Source organism: Biomphalaria glabrata, chromosome 11 (assembly GCF_947242115.1).
Source record: "Biomphalaria glabrata chromosome 11, xgBioGlab47.1, whole genome shotgun sequence".
Taxonomy (NCBI): Eukaryota; Metazoa; Mollusca; class Gastropoda; family Planorbidae; genus Biomphalaria; species Biomphalaria glabrata.
Genome location: NC_074721.1, coordinates 10,836,793 through 10,850,578, shown reverse-complemented (window position 1 = coordinate 10,850,578; position 13,786 = coordinate 10,836,793). Strand labels below are relative to the sequence as shown.

Here is a 13,786-nt window from a genome sequence, read left to right as displayed (position 1 = left end):
CTAGATCACATCGACCCTTTAGGCGTGATGCTGGGAGTTTCTGCCCTTGAAGCAAAGTGAAGAGCATATTCGAGAAACATGACACCGTCTTCATGTGCAAGTGAGTCAAGCAAACCTTTCTAATGTCCAAAATGAATTCTGCGATCAGGACAACAGGAATCGACTGTGATCTTCGGGTTTACAAAATACGAGATTGTACTCATCTCAGTGGTAGAGTGGTTAAGCGCTTGGCTTCGAAACCTCGGGTCCTCGGTTAGAATCTCGGGGAAGAATGGGATTTTGCCGGGAACTTTGGGTGCCTCCGAGTCCACCCAGCTCTAATGGGTACCTGACTTTAATCGGAGAAAGTAAAGGTGGTTGATCGTTGTGCTGGCCACATGACACCCTGCTCGTTAATCGTTGGCCTAAGAAACAGATGACCTTAACATCATCTGCCCTATAGATCGCAAGGTCTGAAAGGGGTACTTAACTACACACAACGAGATTGTCTTAGATTTTAAAATTTCCGTACGACTTATTCCTAACAGGACACAGCTCCCTATGTAACACCCTAGCTGGGCCTAGCTCTTACTCTAATACATTCACTCCTTAATTTCCACTTTCCCCTCTGCCCACAACGTCACTCTATGTCCCCTCTCTTTCAATGTGACTCCTAGAAAGTAGCCCTGCACTTTTTTTTTCCCCCACTAGCAGACGTCAAATTTTTGACGAGTTTCATTTTCTAACTGCCTCGCGTGTGCTTCAGTGTCATGCGCGAGGAGGTAGCTCTCCTGAACCAATCAGATTGCTCCCAACGCAGTCTCTGTGACAAACTGCGCGTGGTGTCAGACAAGGCGCTTTCAAGAATAGAATTAACTCGAGCCCCTCATGAAAATATAAAAACTGAGCTCTTTCATACTTTCCGGCTAACTCAAAAGTAAGGAACAAGGGAAGACAAGAACTAAAAGTTAGTAGGAGTTAGTGTCCTTGTGAAAGAGGCATCAGAAAAAAATATATATTTGGTGAAGTTACAGCAATAGAAGGAAACAAACCGTAACTCTAGTTTCAGAAAGCAGCAAGAAACAGTTGCAGAAGAATTTATTTTCTCAGGACCGTCACAGACAAAGAAACACACCAGTTTAAATCGACCATCAATCTTTCGATAAAAGGTAACATTCTTACAATTTTGATTCTTGTATTGTACAAACTGTAAAACTGCTAATATTGTGTTCCTTTTCTCTTACAAACTGTAAAACTGCTAAAATTCTGTTTTTTTTTTTTAAACCTTGCTAACGCTTTTTGTTTCAAAACCACTGGTTTGGTAGAGAGAAAAAACAACATTATTGCCAGCATCAATCATAGAACTGACAGCTTTGAATCGGCCGAGGATTTCGTTATAATAATCACAATGGCAATCATAATTATATGCTATTAAAGCGATTTTTTTTTTGTTGCTTCGGCTGTCCATAAGATTATGGGACAATTTAGGGTGTAGAGTATAACCAAGCATTGTAAGCAAACACTGTGGATTTGGCTACGATTTTGATTTTGATTTATGTTTTAAGTATTAAACATTCTAACTCTTAACCAGTCTAAAGCAACCATCTTTAGGCACATTATTTATTTCTTTTTAGACAACAAGGTCTCACGTTTTGACCTGGCCTGGATAATTATGTTAGGTAGGCGAGCTAGTGGATAAAGCGTGATATTCATCGATAGAATTCTAGATAGAAGTAGATCATTTGTATGAGTTATCCATACAATTAGTGACAATTCAAAAGGGGTACCTTTAAAAAGAAAGCGAGAGAGAGAGAGAGAGAGCGAGGGGGGGGGGAAGCAGATAGAGAATGAGAAAAAGATTTAAAAGAGAAAGAACAAGAAAGAGAAAGTCAATGTTAAAGAAAAAGAGGGTAAAAAAAGAGAGGGGTAAAAAAAGAAAAGGTAATGAAGAGAAATAGAGAGAGAGAGAGAGAGAGAGAGAGAGAGAGAGAGAAAGAGATTTTGGCTAAATGTAAAAAAAAATGTTAACATTGATTCAAAGAGTGAAAGAGAAGGATAGAGTGAGGGATAGATAGATAGATAGATAGATAGATAGATAGATAGATAGATAGATAGATAGATAGATAGATAGATAGATAGATAGATAGACAGAGGTTGGATGAAATTGAAACATGTTCCCAGGTGACATTGGAATTAATACAATGTATAACTACATAAGACGAATGTACTTGCCTACTTCATCCAATGTGTATCCCCTAAAGACAAACCAACTTCAAACAAGAACATGTTGCTGTTCAATTGGAGGGCATTTCGAACATTCAGCTAGCAATCTTTTTGGATTATCCGGTGCACAGAAAACGGAAGTTGGGAGAAACGAAGTCTTGAATCTCTGGAAAGGGAATAGACATAGTGGGAGGCGTGGTCGAGAGGCGAAGTGCGCTTGAACTTGGCTTGGCTTGGCTACCTAGAAGGGGGCACGAGGTTCGACACCCGATTTTGAGCGCCTAAAGGCAGCACGGAAAACCAACTCCTAGATACCCCCTTCCCCCACTAGTCCACAAATGAGATTGGACCAAAAGCGCTCTGAGCATGCTATAAGCATGAAAGTAGCGCTATATAAAAGCTATAATAATAATAAAAATAATAATAATAGTATATCAAATAAATCGTATACGATTAGTTCCGTTTATTACTTCTTTGTTGTTCACAAGGCCACAAGCAGATCTAAATATAAAGACGCGTGACAGGTGTACTGTTTCAAAGATAGTAAAAAAATATATATTCATTTTTTGCAAAGCAAATTAGAGATTAAAGGAAAATGTACAAAATTTCATTATAACGAAATTCTATAGCTGAAATATACTGGTCTCAAAGATTTAAAAGAAATATCTTAAATCTAACATCAACATAAAAAAAAAAACTAAACAAAGAAAAGCATAAGAAAGCTTATATATAGTGTAATTGTATCAATTAGTTTTGATCAATTATGTAATTAATCACGTGGCATAATTTGACATGATAAATCTGTACGATTAGAAATTATTTCACCAATTGTTTTAATTTAGCTTTTAACTTTCTCAATATGCTATGATCCTAAAACTTGCCTGGACCAGTTCTGAAAGGGGGAGGGTAGAAAGGGGTATCTAGTGAATGTTTACACCACCGGTTTTTAAATGTATTAAAAAATGTTCACTCAGGGTCCAAAATTCATCAAGGGGACGAATGCAGCTTATACCACCATATCTGTCAAGTACGATTTCTTTACCTTGTTCGATATATCAAACAAAATAATTAATTACCAATAGTTAACCAAATATTTTTTTAAAATTCTTGTGTTGTCGGGTAAAAGATAATTTTGCACAATTTCAGCTGAATTCGAGATTGTGTGTTGTAGTAATAACGTGTACAAACATTATGCTAGACAGAGTGAGTGAGTTGATATAATCATTGTAACAAATCATAGACACTGCATTTATACAGAGATTAGAAAGAGAGTACAAAAATTATTACTTTATACTTTTATACGATCCTTTCTCTAGTTATAGTTCAAACTATTACAATCTCACTGTGACTTGCGTAGTGTCGTGGAGAAAATGTAACTGGTGAGCTCCACTTCGGTGTGAACTTGACACACCTTTTTTCTAATAACAATTCATTCCATCCATCAATTCATCTATTCTAGACGTTTAATGTGTCCTGAGTATCTCAGGATTTTCCCTTTAGACCTTGTTGAATGTGTTCATTGCAAGATCAGAGATTACTTTTGAAATGCCTTTTTTTTTCGCCATATCGGCCTGGAAGTGCAGTCTACGCTTCGAATTACAGTCAGTGATTGAATCTCTCTCTCTCTCATCCTTTGCCGCTCTGCAGAAAGTCTGGAGTACAACATACTATTTCTTATTTCGGATAGTACGTTTACAACTGAAACTAATTTGTGTCCTTCTAGTATTGCCTCCACCAATTAGACCCTGTTCTGCTGTCAGCTATATAACCTTTATAAATAAGGCTTGTCTTCGAGTCCATAGTCTAAAGAGGAGTAGACTGTTTCAGGTGGTTATCAGCCTTAGCCAGATCAACAACAGCTTGGGGTTAGGGCGTGGAGACGAAAGGCCCAGAAGAGATCTGAATGGAAGGATGTGTTGTTGCAGGCCAGAGCCCTCCATGGGCTGTAGCTCCACTGGGATGGATGGATGGATAGCAGTCTTAGCTGTGATCTACATATTTTGCCACACTCAGAGCAGACAACTGTTTTTCTGCTGTTCGTCAATGCTCTCTTTTCGCTGTCTCCGTCTGTCCTAGGCAGAATTTCTCCATTTGGTTCTCTTACAATAACTATACATAAAGGATACATAATGCAGGGTTATGTGTACATAGACAATACGTAAAAGATACATAATGCAGGGTTATGTGTACATAGACAATACGTAAAAGATACATAATGCAGGGTTATGTGTACATAGACAATACGTAAAAGATACATAATGCAGGGTTATGTGTACATAGACAATACGTAAAAGATACATAATGCAGGGTTATGTGTACATAGACAATATATAAAAGATACATAATGCAGGGTTATGTGTACATAGACAATATATAAAAGATACATAATGCAGGGTTATGTGTACATAGACAATACGTAAAAGATACATAATGCAGGGTTATGTGTACATAGACAATACATATAAGATACATAATGCAGGGTTATGTGTACATAGACAATACATAAAAGATACATAATGCAGGGTTATGCGTACATAGACAATACATAAGCTCTTATTGATTTTCATATTGTTGTTTTAAAATCCTTTTGTGAGATAAATATTTTAGCCATAATTCGTTTTGAACGTAACCAGAGTCAATGAATGATTGATTCATCCCGAATAAGATAAGATATTAGAATTGGTGGGTGCCTTTACAGTCCCAGTCAATGGCGTAGCTAAGCTGGTGGGATTGGGTGTGTTCAAACTTAAACGTTCCCCCTGGCCCCCGCTTTTGCCGTTCCCCTAAATGCTATTAAATATTACATACTACGCCACTGCTATGTCATCTATGTTTTCACGTGGAGACAAACATACTAGACAGCGATGATTTAGAATTCTGATGATGTTATTGATGACCTTTGTTGCACAGAAATCACGACGTGAAACGATATGAATTGAGATTTGTCACTCGTGCATTATCTCGCCAATAAACAAACGGTATTATTCATTACATTGATTCTTAATGATTATCTTTTTTTTTTGTTAATTTTACTGATTTACAGTACCAATTCGAATTTAGACATATATTTATTAAGTACATGTTATAATGTCGAATGTCAAAAAGCAGGGGCCCCTAAAAAGGTGAAACCCTTCGGACCCCCAAATACACTGGTCCTAGTAATCAGAACGAAAACAACATCACAAGTTTCCTACATGTTCGCCTCGTTATCCAATAAATGATGAGTGAGATCACAACTCTTTTCTAAGATACAGCAACCCAATATATAGCGAGCAGCCATTCTGAGATTTGATTTCATTTCTCACAATTATGAGAAGATCCAGTTTCCTCATAGTGTCAAGCTTATAGTGTTTAACTATTGGTCTTAATTTAGCATGCCCTTGAGTGCGGGCCTAGAGTGCGGGCCTAGAGTGTAGAATCAAGTTAAATACACATATGTCGAATACAACGTTAGTAAAAACCAGAATAACAATATTTGACGGACTTGGTGCTATCATTACAAAAACAAGTCTTGAGAACTGTGCTAGCAAATCGAAGACTGCATTTTTATCTTTCTACTTAAAATGAATTAAAGGTGGCGATAGTGGATGGTTGGAGACGCAGAAGACGTATTAAGATGAAGTCTTTTTATGCATCATGCCACTAGACTATCTGATAAAGCTGGCCTCTCCACCAACCGACAAAACATTCAACGTATTCATCATTTCCCCCCTTGGTGTCGCCCAACGACCCCAGACATACGCTTGAATCTAGTAGACCCTAATGCCACTAAGCTAAGTCGTTCATCTAACGACCTTCAAATTCTAGCACTGGAGACCATTAATTCTTTCCAGCCCACTGCCCTTTTTGCATAAACTGATGGATCGGCATCAATAGATTCTGGAAGAGCAAGCATTGGAGCCTACATCGAGTTTCTTGGCTCTGACCCAGTCAACATTTATGAACCATGTGGTAGTGTTTGCAGTTTTGATGAGGAGGCAATGGCAGTCTGTGAAGCCTTAAAAGTCATTTACTCTCAACTCAGCGAGGGACATTCGAGGGCAACACAGATGGTTGTGGTCACTGACTCAAAACCTATACGTACTAAAGGCTTTGCAAAGCCCTAGCCCATGGACCCCCAATATCGACACTGTCATCATAGCCTGACAAAGCATAAAGCAACGTTATGGCACCCCTGTAATAATGCAATGAGTACCGAGTCACATAGGTGTGACTGGCAACACTATTGCAGACTCCTTGGCCCACCAGGGAGGGAAAACACCGCCCGCCGAACAGGCTGCGAGTCTTCATCATGCTCTGGCTATAATTCAGATAACAGAAATGGAAAAGTGATTTGAGTGCTGGGACAAGTCCTGAAAAGCCAGTGGAGTCTGGGAGTGCATGAGGCGCCCTGACCGCACTTCTCCATGGTGGAGGCTGTCCAGGCCTGAGCAAGCTATTATAGCACAGTGCAGAGCAGTTGTAGCACACAGTTATAGCATTTTACGTCTCTAGAGAAGATCTTTTCCCTTTGCAACTTCTTGTGTGACTAAAGAGGCCAATCCTTGACTTGATACACAGCTGCGGTCACAGGTTGGGCATGCAATTTACCACCATTAAAATGTGTGTGTATATATATAGATATAGTTTATTATTGAGAGAGAGAGAGAGAGAGAGAGAGATAAGAAACACAGAGAGCGAATAATGCCTACTTAATGAAGATTGTAAGAATCTGATTAAAACATCATTAACTTCCAGTACCACATTTTTTTCCTCTATTCCCTGAAATAGTTTTATTATTCAATTCATTTGGAAGAAGAACGTCCTACAACGTTGATACACAATATAAGTTGTTGACGTCGACGCCAATCTCAGTGTTTACAAGTGAAGGATATTAGATCCTTTCTTGTGGGCAAAATACAATCTTAACATAGATTTTGATCTAGATCTCGTCTCCCTGGGAAGAAATATCTTTCTGTTCAAGTCTAGACAAAGAATGGAAAGATTACAGTTAATTTTATCCACATTTTTTTTTGGTTATTTCCTCAATTTAAAAAAAAAAAAAAGCTTGATCAAACTTAGAGCCTCGGAGAGACTGAGAAAGTGAGAGAAAGAGACAGAGGGATAGAGAGGCAGATACAAATACAGAAACCCAAAGAGAGACAAAGATGTGTAATTTGTATGGTTGAGTGGTAAGAAACACTTGGCTATATATCAAGGGGGTTTGAGGTCGAATCCCTTCTTGAGCTGAATTGTTTTTTTCTGAATGTCAAAAGGCAGCAAGAAATTTATCTCCGAGATACCCCCCCCCTCCCACGAGTCCAAAAGTCCACAAAAGAGATTGCATTATAATGCTATAATCATATTGAGATGCACTTTGCAAGGCTATTAGAAAGAGAGCGAGAGAGAGAGAGAGAGAGAGAGAGGGAGAAATAAGCAGAAATTAGAGAAAGAGATAGAGAGAGAGAGATAAATAGAGACAAATACACAAAGTTATATATAGGGAGAGACAGAGAGAAAAAGTAGAAAAAGATATTTCGAAACTGAGATACGCGAACTAAACAGAAGAGCTTGGATTACCTTATTGTAGGCAAATGCTCAAATTAATGAATTAGAATGATCGGCACGTTTGAAAAATAAGTTAATATACAATGTAAAATCATACTAGTGTGTCTGTACATTTTATTACACTTTAAAAACAATTAACCCTTTCACACCTTGCGATCTATGGGGGAAGACGATGTAAAACGCATCTGTTTTTATGGCCGATGGTTAAGAAGGGTCTCATGTGGCCAACAAAAAACCAATTTCCCCGATGTATGCCAAGTACCCTTTTCAGTTTGTTGGACTCAGGAGTCATAAGATTCCACACAGTCAAAATGACAGGATCAGGATTCAAACTCAAGTGTTCTAGATTTTGTTTTATAAGTCTCGTCTGTACCTACCAAGTTGAAACCTCTTTTAACACTGCGAGAAATGGCGGGGAGGGAGGGCAAAGTTCGAACTCGGGACCATCTAGACGACACTCCAGAACGCATACCTCTCAACTAGGCAGCCGCCCAAGCGCTTTATCCCTCGACCATCACGCACCTATTCACCTTTTCCCAGGAACAAGCACGTTCAATTACAAGTAAAATAACAACTAGTAAAAATAATGTGCATTGTTAAAACAAAAAGCAAGTAAAAAAAAAAACCCCAAAAGATCAACACAAAAATCTCGTTCATTTCATTATAGAATTTAGTCACATTGTATTCTGCAAGACAGTGGTTCCCAAACATTTTTCTTAACGGAACACATTTCGCATTCTGAATATTTAGCGGGACACTTTTGCTTATTTTTTTTTATATTTGAGAGGTTAATTCCCGTGGTGGCCTAATAGTTAATTATTCCAGTATTTCGCGGAACGTCTATTCAGGCCTCGCGGAACGCTAGGACCAGCGGAACACAGTTTGAGAAACGCTGATGTTAGAGAAGAAAAATATTAGAGGTTTTTTTTTTTGTTCAGATGCTTTGCCTTCGATTAAAATTGAAGAGCATCAAACTGTGTTACGAATGTGTGTGTGTGTGTGTGTGTGTGCTACGTCTGTGTTTGTGTGTGTTCGTTTTTGTGCCTCTAAGAGTTAATTTAAGAAAAAAAAAGATGAAGCCGATGTAACATTATTACTGTCCAGGGGTCAAGGGTTAACAAGACTTTCGATCGAATTGAATGTAAAATAAAAAAAAAAAGCTGTCGACGTGGATGGGTTAAATCAAGTATTTTTTTTACCTTTTAATTTCGGGTTTAATTGCATCTTTTTTAAAGCGCTCTGTCGTTGTTGGATAATCGCTTGGCGTACAATTGCATTCAGAGACTGTCGTTTAAAAAAAAAAACTTTTTAACATAAATTTAATTAAAACGTGTTCTACCTTTAGTGTCCGATGTGAACAGTTAGCGCTCTGGTTTACTGTTAGTGTAGACCTCTTTAATCAAGAGTCAACTGAAGAGTCTCTTGTAGCCTCGGGGATTGAGATTTAATTATTAACAGCCCAAAGACATCGGAGTTGTTATTGAAATATTTCATTTGTTACAAATACGTACGTCTCGGAATAAATCAATATAGTTGTGCATTTCTTTTTTGTCGTCAAAGTGTATGCAACATTTTTCTATCTGGCAAGTCTTATAGTTTATCTGGCCAGTTTCTAAGTTTTTTTTTTCGACCAGTTTTAATTCATCTTGTCTGTTTCACAGTTTTAATCGGCCAGTCTCACAATTTTACCTGGCCAGTTTCAGACTTTACCTTGTCATTTTAAAATGTTTTTCTTGCCAATTTTTTGGGAAATTTAGTGTTATAGTCGTAATAAGTACTGCGAAATGTGGCCTATAAAATAGATCTAAATCGAAATATAAATATTGTTGCCTTAATTAATGTGTTCGGAATGTGTATTAGCTGTAAACATGCGCCGTCCATAGAACATCATATTGACACACTCCATGGCTGTTATGAGTCTAGAGCCGGCCCTAATTCTTATGATCTTAAAACCTGATACTACTGCTTGAGCCAGGGAAAAAATTATTTGAAGCAGTAATGCTGCAAGATGAGCAGAACTTGCCGCAGACCTGTTTGGAAAGTCTGTGATGCCTCTAATGAATCTTCTGTCGCAAGCACAACTCATATCTAGGGATGTAAATAAAAAAAACAAGAGATTTAAAAAGAGTAACCTTGTAAAAGCTGTAACCGACCCGCGGCGTAGCATACGCCGCTATTTAATGTCGGGTGAACAAACACTTCGTAGAGAAGTATAATATACAGAGAAGATGACTTTTTCTCCCCCCCCCCCCTCTTTTTTTTTCTGAGCCGCGCTCTCTGTCACCGCGAAAGTTACTTGGAGTAACAATAGTCGGACTTGCAGAAATAAAAGAGTTATCTTTCCATGACTCTTTCATCGAGGGCGTGAGTGCGTGTGTCGCATGGTTGGGCGACGTAGAGAATTATCTATATATATAATTCTCTTCATGGCTCAAGAGTTTGGACAAGAAGTAAAGGAAGGAATTTATATTAGAAAATAAATTCGTCTTTGCATCTTATTCATCGTATACTACCTACAGAATTACTTTACGAGCCTTGCGTGTAGCGAAGCCATGCAGTATATCATAAAAATTCTGTTTCCTACATAGATCACGCTCAATAGCAAGAATGACCAAATGTTTCAATCTATCTTCCAAAATTGTTGACCTCAACCTCAAGTAATTCTTCATTAGTTTCTTTCACCAGATTGCACAATTACACAGGTATTTCAAAATGCCGTTTTTTTTTCATCGCGCGTAGTATTGGCGTTTTCCATATTGAATGACACCACATATATTTCAGGAAATTTTTTTTTTTTTTATAGTTTTCAAAAGATTTAATTTCCGGAGATTTCCTTAATTTTTTTAGTATATTTTGCTATTTCAGAAGATTTTAAGGAGCTCCTGGTAAATCAGGAGGCTGCGGGAATTCTGTTATAAGTTATAAAATGCTTTAATTTAATAATTTACACCTAGAATTAGCGTGGATCCTATGAAAGTGCGGGGCCCATTGTTATCGAATAGGTTGCAGTGGCCTAGGGCCGGCCCTGCCAAATAGCGGCGTAGAGAGAGAGAAAGGGAGAAAGTTATAAAAACGCTAGTATTTATATTACTATTATTTTCCCCAAAATGATTCATTGTTAGAATTCTGGTGCCATCCTTGCGTGATATTTTATTCGATTAATTTTGTAAAGAATGTTGAGGTATAATCATATTAAAAAAATACAACATAATTATTGCATTATTTCTAATGCAAGCGTTCAATCCAGACAATATATACCTGTTAATAGTTCTGCATGTTGTGAATGCAATTTTAGTCAAAGTTTGTTTGTAAAGTGATATACTCACAATACATTGTAAACTTTCACCTCTGTATTTTCTTAAGGTTTAACAGTAAACTTTGCTGTGAATGTTATGACATGAACAGCGGTGAGATGTTTAGGTTAGTTAAGTACTGAAGATTCTAATTACCTATTGCGCTAGTTTTCAGGTTTATTTTTGATGTTTGTGGTGAAATTAGATGGGCTTAGATCAACGCACAGATCATCTAAAACAAGATTCGAGCAAGATTCTAGTCTAAGGATATTTTATTTGCTATTAATTTTACATGCCACAATGCACTAGTTAGAATTAAAGCGGTCGCTTGACACTAATGGCAATAGCAATAGCTTCCATTCCGAAGATTAAGGATGAGTGCTGTGTTTCACATGACTACTCCAAAGCAGTTGAGGCCTTCTTCTTTTTCCGCATCTGCTACAGACATAAACACTTCTTAAAAGAGATATGAATTGAACACGCGTTAAATAATCCCTATTCTCAGAGCTAACACGCAACCATAGTTGTAAAAGTGAAATGAACTTGAACTAGTCAAAATAAATCCGAAATAAAGTCTAAATAAATGTACGAATATAAAGTTGAAGATAAGTCAAAAAAAAGTCAAAATGCAGTTGAAATTAAGTTAAAATAAGGCCATAAGAATGTCAAACTAAAACTAATATGAAGTTATAAAAAGTCAATATAAAGTCAATAAAGTCAAAATACGTTCGAAATTTAGTAACAATATATTTAAAACAAAGTAAAAAAAAAAAGTTCTATCAAAGTCAAAATAAGATTAAAACAAAGTCAAAATCAAATTTAAAAGAAAGTCGAAATAAAATTCGACTGTTGTTACCATATGCCCAGAGAAGTTCAAGTCTTTCCCAAGAAAGACTAGTCTACGGACCGGAGTTGGACTGACCTTTGGCCATCTGGAAATAAAAAAAGAGAAAAGTGTGAAGAAGAATAAGTCTAACGGACTGCTTGGGTCATGTCATGTGACTCACGCAAAAGGTGAATACGCATCTGATGACTTGATTATCTTGGTCACGTGACCACACTGTCAAGTGGCGGAAAAATCAGGAACAGAAGTGGAGGAGCGCTTGTGTAGGTGTGCGAGAGAGAGAGAGAGACGGATGAAGTAGTGTTCAAATCTTACATACTTCACTTTAGATTAGTCTTGTTGGTCGTGTGGTATAGATACACATTGTTTTGTTTTAGAAAGGGGGTGTGTAATATTGATTGATTTTCTACAAGTCCAAGAGGAGTTCTTCCTTCTTTCTAACTTAAATGCCATAAAAACAAGTGAAGCTGATAAATATATAAGGATTTAATAGTAAACGCAATTAAGTAAAATAATTTTTTTTTACTGTATACAGTTTGTAATACACATCTTTAATAGTGGCATATGTCATACATTGAAATAATAATTAAAAAAAAAGTTTTCATAAAACTCTTTGGCGGACCATGTGGGTTCGCCGAGTATGGTAAGCAATGCAGGTAAATAGCCAAAATATTGATATTTTTAGCACGACGAATAATAGCTAAAGTAGATTCCATTATCTGCTTTTTTGACAGATGGCTATATGAGTAGAGACTTAATTGTTAATATAAGTAACTTTGAGGTAACAAAAACACATTTTAAAATTTTCATGTGTGTATATTAGAAAGTAAAACCTCCAAACTATGAATGACCACAATACTACATACAAAATGTACATTTAAAACATGATTACATCCCGAGAAAATAGTGCTCATATCTGAGGCCTGGTTGATATGTAGCAAGCAATGGAGGCTTCTCGAGCACTTTCAACTAAACTGGGCTGCACTCCATCGTGGACCAAATTTAGTGTCTGAACGTAAAAGGCGGACAGACGGACAGACAGACTGAATGCCTAAAACTGATAGCAGCTTTCCCCACCTATGGGGCCGCTAAAAGTGTCAAAGTATAAATGTAATGTAAACATTTCAAAAATTTGTTCTTTCAAGGTATGAGAGTGAACATTAAAAAAAAAGAGAAAATAAATAGCAAACCTACAAATGTCGTCACAGTTTCTGATAAACCCTCAAATTTATTTCTCCATTTTTCCCGCGACCTGCAAACTTTTCAGTTGTCAATGTATTTTTATTTTCGCCAATATTTGATTGATATACCTAGATTTGAACTGGGCATCAAGGATAATTCCCCTTTAACGATTAAACACAAAAACTCTTCGTGCTGGCTGTAACTGGCAAATCAGGTCACCTAACCCTCCATCTTGGTTACCAACTCTCACGATGAATGTCTGTATGTGTGTATCATCTATTTTTAGTTACACACACACACACACACACACATACATATATATATTATTTGAAACGTATGCGCAAATGACCGGAAGTGCGTTCGTTTTTAGACATGGATAGAGGCCATTGTGTGATATATGCTAACAAGAGTGATAAAGTTTCTGTCTTCAGTCGCAAGGCGACTATGGATCATCTCATGGATGATGTGATGAATGCCTGGGCATTTGCTGTGGTCGGAACGATGTCACACACACACATCAGTTTTCCTCTCCAAGCAGCTGATTTATCCAATGGAACGACAAGTGCCGATACAGTTTGGGGTTCAGCAGCATCGCAGGCTCTGTCAGGGTGTAGCACTGAGTGCTGAAAACTGCTGGTTACGGATTTTTCTTCAGGGTTGTCTCCAGAAGCCTTTCCAACGATTGGGTTAAGCTGCAAAGCAGCAGAGGTTTGAATTC

The 13,786-nt window shown here is 37.4% G+C and overlaps 1 protein-coding gene across 1 annotated transcript in view; it reads left to right on the top strand.

The window, feature by feature from the left end:
- The first annotated feature begins 801 nt into the window (after positions 1-801).
- The window catches only part of LOC106056708 (antho-RFamide neuropeptides-like), an 89,378-nt gene continuing 76,393 nt past the window's right edge, over positions 802-13,786 (top strand). Inside the window, exon 1 of the mRNA XM_013213529.2 lies at positions 802-1,148. The gene's annotated coding sequence lies outside the window, so the exon portion shown is untranslated. The remainder of the gene's footprint in view (positions 1,149-13,786) is intronic.